The sequence below is a fragment of the Erithacus rubecula genome (genome assembly GCF_903797595.1).
Source record: "Erithacus rubecula genome assembly, contig: scaffold_239_arrow_ctg1, whole genome shotgun sequence".
Lineage (NCBI taxonomy): Eukaryota > Metazoa > Chordata > Aves > Passeriformes > Muscicapidae > Erithacus > Erithacus rubecula.
Genome location: NW_027636083.1, coordinates 31,428 through 38,535, shown reverse-complemented (window position 1 = coordinate 38,535; position 7,108 = coordinate 31,428). Strand labels below are relative to the sequence as shown.

General features: G+C 52.1%; 1 pseudogene across 1 annotated transcript; it reads right to left on the bottom strand.

Moving 5' to 3' along the window:
- Positions 1–2,738: 2,738 nt before the first annotated feature.
- LOC306815811 (olfactory receptor 14I1-like) lies at positions 2,739–3,670 on the bottom strand (annotated as a pseudogene). The gene has a single exon. The product of its transcript is annotated as an olfactory receptor 14I1-like (transcript).
- Between the last annotated feature and the right edge of the window lie 3,438 nt (positions 3,671–7,108).

The following is a 7,108-nucleotide window of genomic DNA, read 5'->3' as shown; positions in this document are numbered from 1 at the left end:
CTGAGTGTGGTCAGTGTGTGTTGGTGGATGTGGTCAGAGCGTGTGGGCTGTGGTGGTGGTGAGTAGGAAAAATTTGGTGGGGTGGGGGCAGTGGGTGTGGTCATTAGGGGTATGGTCAGTTGGGTGGTCAGTATGGTCAGGATGTGGTCAGTGCATGTGGCCTTTTGGGGTGGTCATTGGGAAAGTGCTTAGCCAAGGCAAAAGGAGGCTCCCTGTGTGCCCTGATCCCCTCTCCCTGAGCTCCTGAGAGCTCTGCAGCCCCTTCTGCCAGCCCATCTGCCCAGGCCAGCACAACAGCCCCACCCTTGGGGCTCTGCAGAGCTGCTCCTGCTCCAGGCCCAGGGCCCATCCCAGAGCTGGGGCAGCCACTAAACTGTGCCCATTTCTACTCATTCTGGCTCTGATCAGGATGGATCCTCTGACACTTGGAGTATGCTGATGAATTTTACTGTTCCAGAGGCCTCTTCTTTCTTGAGTTCTTCAGTTCAGGAATTCAGCGGCAAAGACACGTAAACATTTCTGCAAAACACCCAAACAAGAAACACATCTGGGAATAATTTAAGTTTTCAATTCTTCTGTGGTTAATTAGAAAGATTTCAGATGTGTATTCCAAGTGAATATACTTTATTGGAAACAATGCAGAGAGAACTTTTGTATTGTTGTCTTTTCCTGTTTATAGAAGGATATAAGCAATGCCCAAATAATACTGACCCACAGCAATGTTTAATGCAATATGAATAGATATGAAATTGAAGACCCTTCAGGGCTGACAATCAATAACACTTTGTCCCCACCCCCTTTCAAGCATTTCCCTCATCCAACCCCTCGGACTCCTATGGATCAGGAATGGTGTGGCCAGCAGGAGCAGGGCAGTTATTCTTCCCCTGTAGTCAGCACTGGTTGGGCAGCACCTTGAGTGCTGTGTCCAGTTCTGGGCCCTCCAATTTAGGAAGTAAGTGGAGGGGCTGGAGCATGTCCAGAGAAGGGCAAGAAGTCTGGTGAGGGATTTGGAACACAAGTCTTGTGATGAGTGGTTGAGGGTGCTGGAGTTGTTATCCTGGAGAAGATCTTCAGAGAAGCAAGATAGGTTGGACTCTGTGATCCTCAAGGTCTTTTCCAGCCTTGCTGATTCTGTGATTCTCTGAAACCACCCCTGGTGCAGTTGCAGGATGAGCCCTGGGCCTCCTCTTCACAAGGTCCAGCAGCCCAGGTCCCTCAGCTTCTCCACACAGACCCCAAAGCCCATCCTGTCAGTCCTGCAGAGCCTCTCCAGCCCCTCCTCACTGCCCAGAACAGGGAGCCCCACACCCAGACACAGCAGCTCAGATGTGACCCCCCGGCCTGTGGTGCCTCTGGCAAGGGAGCAGCAGGAGGCACTGCATGACCCTGCAGACAATTCCTGAATTCACTTGTAGAATGATCTTGATTCTCAAGGGATGTTTGCATGATGCCCACTTAAGAAATGAAATGGGGAGGGGGATCATAGAGGAAAGGGCAAACAGGGATGGACTATTTGTAGGTGAGGGAACAGGGTTGGACAGCAGGAAGAAATTAGTACCAGGAAGAGGAAAGAAAGTAAAGGTGAAGCAAAGGAAATGCTCAGGGCAGTTTGGGGGTGGCTGCCAATAATCCCTGGTTCTGATCAACAACATCTGCAGTGGGACAGCAAACTCACAGCTCATGGGAACAAGCTTTCTAGTTGACTGCAGAAGCCTCGACAAACCTGAGTGGTTTCCCTCCCATCCCCAGCCCTTGCTGGCCCCAGGGACTGATGGCATTTGTGCTCACTCAGCTCCATCTCCCCACAGCAGCACCATGGGGGTGCTGACGCCTGCTCTGTGCAGTGCAAACAGGGGCTCCTGAGCCAGTGCTGCAGTGTCTGTGCCTGCAAGGATGCAGCACCTGTGTGAGCTGGGGGAGAGGCCAGGGCTGCAGAGGGGGGATGTTGTTGGCAGGTGCATGAGGACGCTCTGGGACGCTGCCCTGGGCTGTCCAGTGCAGTGGGGATGGATCAGCCCCTGCTCTGCTGCTCCTTGCCAGGGTCTCCCCCTTGCAGGGACCTTGCAGAGCACCAGCCATGCTGTTTGCCCCCAGCCTGCCCACGGCCAGCCTGGGGCTGCTCACAGGGGTTTTCTCTGCTCAGCATTGGCCTGGCCAAGTGTTGTGGAGAGAGCCTGGCCAAGGAGCCTGGAGCCCCCAGGCCCTGCCCTGAGGCATCAGCGCTGCCCCAGCAGTGCCCATGGCCTGTCCCTGCTGCAGCCCTGGCACTGCCACCCCCAGGGCTGTGCCTGGCCCCGAGAGCACTCAGGCCCTGCAGCAACACGAGGGGCCAGGAGGGCAGTGGGGCAGTGGCACAGAAGCAGCATTGGCAACACCAAATGCTGCTGCTGCTGCTGGGCACAGCTGCTGTGCCAGCACTGATCAGCCCCAGCTCTGCACACAGACATTGCTGCTGCAGCTCCAGAGGAGGGAACAAAAGGGTCATCTCTGGAGAAAACTTGGCTGGGAGAGAAATCCTTCAGTGTGTTTAAAGCCATGAAGACTGCAACCCTTTATTGACACATTTTCTGGCCACAGCGAAGATGGAGAAACATAATGAGCAATGGAACACAGAGTGGCTCTTTTTATGGACAGTATGATAAAACTAAAACAAAGGAAAAATAACCCCACAACCAAACCAAGAAGAAGTATCAAAGATGGCTGTTATTACAAGTGATTTTCAGAAACTGGCTAGCAGTTTAATGTTCCTGAAAGCAGCCAGTCATCAGTGTCCACACTGCAGCCTTGAGCTCCTGGTTCCTCAAGCTGTAGATGAGGGGGTTCAGGGCTGGAGGCATCACTGAGTACAGAACTGACAGGGACAGATTCAGGGATAGGGAGGAGATGGAGAAGGGCTTCAAGTGGGCAAATGTGCCAGTGCTGAGGAACAGGGACACCACAGCCAGGTGAGGGAGGCAGGTGGAAAAGGCTTTGTGCCGTCCCTGCTCAGAAGGGATCCTCAGCACAGCCCTGAAGATCTGCACATAGGAGAAAACCATGAACACAAAACAACCAAATGATAAACAGGCAGTAAGAGCAAGAAGCCCAAGTTCCCTGAGGTAGGATTTGGAGCAGGAGAGCTTGAGGATGTGAGGGATTTCACAGAAGAACTGGCCAAGGGCATTGCCATGGCACAGGGGCAGAGAAAATGTATTGGCTGTGTGCAGCAGAGGATTGAGAAAGGCACTGGCCCAGGCAGCTGCTGCCATGTGGGCACAAGCTCTGCTGCCCAGGAGGGTCCCGTAGTGCAGGGGTTTGCAGATGGACACGTAGCGGTCGTAGCACATGATGGTCAGGAGAAAATACTCTGATGAAATGAAGAACACAAAGAAAAAGACTGATGCAGCACATCCTTCATAGGAGATGTTCCTGGTGTCCCAGAGGGAATTGTGCATGGCTTTGGGCACAGTGGTGCAGATGCAGCCCAGGTCAGTGAGGGCCAGGTTGAGCAGGAAGAAGAACATGGGGTGTGCAGGTGGTGGCCGCAGGCTACGGCGCTGATGATGAGGCCGTTGGCCAGGAGGGCAGCCAGGGAGATGCCCAGGAAGAGGCAGAAGTGCAGGAGCTGCAGCTGCCGCGTGTCTGCCAGTGCCAGCAGGAGGAAGTGGCTGATGGAGCTGCTGTTGGACATTTGTTGTGTCTTGCCATAATGATCTGTAAGAAAAGCAATAATGGAATAGTTTGGTTTGTAGGGGCCTTTAAATATCCCAGCCCAGCTTGGGACCCCTTTCCCCCCACTGCCTGCCCAGGTCTCTGCTGCCTGGAGCTGTCCCTGCCAGCAGCTGCTTCCCTGTGCCCAGGGCTTGTCCCTACTAGTGCTGCCAGAACCCAGCCCAGCCCTGGGGGCTCAGCTCTGCCCTGCGGACCCCTCCCAGCACAGGGCACTGCCCAGGGTCATCTCTGCCCTTGCAGTCTCTATTGGCAACATCACAGCAACCCTGAGGTGGCTGGAAAAGACACACTGATGCTGCCTATAAGGGACCCTGTGATGATATCTCTCACTGACTACTTTATTGAGATTTGAGAGAATTTTTAAAAAATTTTCTCCTTCTGAACTGAGAGATGAATATCAGTGTGCAATTTCCCATCCAGGCAACCGAGAGCAGTAGATGAAATACCAGGATTTTCACTTTTATGCAGCCCCTGATTTGCTGTGCTCCCTGTATAGTCTACTTAAAAATATTCTGCAGTTAAATGTCATGCTGGGAGCAGTCTTGAACAATGCAGCATCCTCACCACACAAGGAGAACACTTCCAAGCCATACGAGCTCTTTCCTTCCACCCAGACCTTGTCCCCCAGTGCTGGGGCAGCTCCCAGGGCTGGCTGAGAGCTGTCCCCAGCTGGCAGCAGAGTCCCTGTCCCAGCACAGTGCCCTGGGCTGCAGGACCCTGCTCTGCAGGACAGCCCTGGGCACCCCTGGCTGCTCTAGACAAGAGAGAATCAGAGAATGCACTCACAGAGTCTGCAGACATTGGGATGTTCCAGCTTTAGGAGATCACTGCAGGAGCTGCAGCTGCATGACAATGCATCCAGAGGCTTCCTGTGTCAAGGGCTGTGTTTGATTCTGCCCCAGTCACTTCTGAGCATCTTCCCAGCCCTGACTGATTTAAACACTCTGTGCCTCTGTGCTGTGTCTGGGGTGGCTGCAGGCAGACCCCCAGCCCTGCTGGGCTGGGAAAAGAGCTGGTCATCTAGAGAAATGCGCTTTTGAAGCTTTTCTTAATAGCTAGGATGGCCCTCTGTGCCAGGAGCCCAACCCTGCTGAGCAGCACAGACAGAGTACAAGGACTTTTAATGACCCTATTGGGGTTTGTGCTGAAGTCCTGAACATCAATCCCTGAGAGGGATCTGGAGAAACCTCTCAAGAACTCCAAGTCAGAATCAAACTCCAAAGTTTCTTCAAGATTTAATGGGTCCCTCAGAAGGACACAACTGAGAAAGTGTCCCCAAGCCACAATCAGAGCAGAGAACTGGAGGCAGAGATGACAGGTGGGGACAAAGAGAAGCCAAGTCTTGGTGCCCTGGGGCACAGCAGGGTCTGTGCCACCAAGGGCTGTGAGGAGACACCTTGTCCTGAGCCACTGGGGCCTCCTGGCACAGCCCCAGCAAGGCTGGGCACTGTCACCCCTTGTGCTGCCCTCAGCATCCCCCCACATCCCAGTGGCCTCAGGGATCTGCTGGGACCAGTCCCTGGGGAGCCTTGGTCAGGAATGGCCCTGGGGGCTCCTTCATGCTCCCAGGGACTGCAGGTTTTTCAAAGGACTTTGGGTTTTGCTTTTGCCTTGGAGTCTCTGAGAGCTTTGTGCAATCATGGCCTCCAATGATCTGCTTTAATTAGTCTCTTGAGATCCTTTCTCAGTAACAACACTCAGTGGGGCTCATTAATGCTTCAAGGTACTTCAGTTTTTTAAGGTGCTTTCCTTTTTCCTTTCTTTGAGTCTCTGAAAAAATTTTGTGCAATCATGGCCTCCAATTCTCTCCTTCAAGGAGTTCATGAGGAGCCTGTGTTGGAGATGGACCTCAGAGGGACCCATTAATGCTCTGAGATGCTTTGGGTTTTTCTTCTCACTTTGATTCCTGGAAAGGTTTGTGCAATCTCCTCTCAGGTGTGAGGTTCAACGTCTCAGCACCAAAGGCACCTCGAGGATCACTGATATCATGCAGTCCTGACAAAGCAAGTCCTGCCTTGATTTCCCTCTGGTCTGGTGCACTTCATTAGGGAGATTTCCTGATACTGTTATGAAGAAATATTTCAAAGAGCTTCTAAGAAATTCACATTCCTGTTTTAAGGAGTATATTTTATTACTGTTCTCTTTAGAGCAGAGGTGATGCAGCATTCTGTGATTGGTATTGAGTCCATGTTCTCTCCTCAGGAGGTCTGTCCTGCTCAGAGAAGCTGTGTCTTGAGGTCTGACCCACTGTGGACAATCTTGCTCCACATTCCTCAACCCCATGTTGTCTGTCCTCATTCACCTGGGACCTGCTTTGCTGGATAACTGACTGCAGTCAGGCCAAAAGACATTTTCTTGGTTTTTTTAAGTAATCCAAAACTTTTAAGTTTCCCCATCAAAAAGAGACACACTCCTCAGGTGTGTGCCAAGCCCAAGGTGCCACCAAGGAGGTTCCCCTTCTCCAAGGCAGAACCCTGCAAGGAATGTTTGAGACCTTTGCACTCCTTGGTTCCACAAGGCATTGCTGTGTCACCACGGACTCTTGGTTCCATGAGGCTCCGTACTTTCCCAATGGATATTTGGTTCCATGGGCCCTTACAGTGTCACAATGCTCTTTTTGGTTCCATGACACTTTAATCTGTCAGGTGGACTTTTGGTTCCTTGACATTCAGTACTCTAAAAATGATCTCTGTAGTTTCAAAGTCTCACAATGGACCCTTGGTTCCATGAGGTTCCTCAGTATCAGAAAGGAATCCTTGGTTCCATGTGGTCCCACAGTGTCACCACAGTGTCTTCTTGGTTCCACAAGGCTGTGCAGTGTCACAATGCCCCGTAGGTTTCATGAGTCCCCACAATGTCACAATGGACCCTTGGTTCCATGAGTTTCTTTAGTGTCACAATATTCTCCTTGCATCTGCAGTGTCACAATAGTTCCTTGGCTTCACATGGCCCTGCTGTGTCACAATGAACCCTTGGTTCCATGTGGCCCCACAGTGTCACCTTTTTCCTGTGACAACCACCAGCAAACCCCACTGCCAGGGCCAAGTGCCTGGGAAGAAGGAGGATGGGGGACATTTGGAGTGATGGTTTTTGTCTTCCTATGTCACAGTGCTGTGGGGTGGGGCCCTGCTGTCCTGGAGATGGCTGAACAGCGGCCTGCCCATGGAAGGGGGAAGAGACAACAACCTCTGTCCATGGAACTACAACAGCAGAGAGGTCAGGCTGAGGGCTGGGTTTAAAAGACTGTCAGCAGCACAGGTAACCTCAGTCTGAGAGGAAAGATATGTGCTAATGTCTTTACAAATCATTTGATGGGTGAAGGGATGGGTGTTAAGGTCTTTGAAATAGATCATAAGGTTTCTACTGACTTTGGGCAGCAGGTTTGTTACTGGGCCCA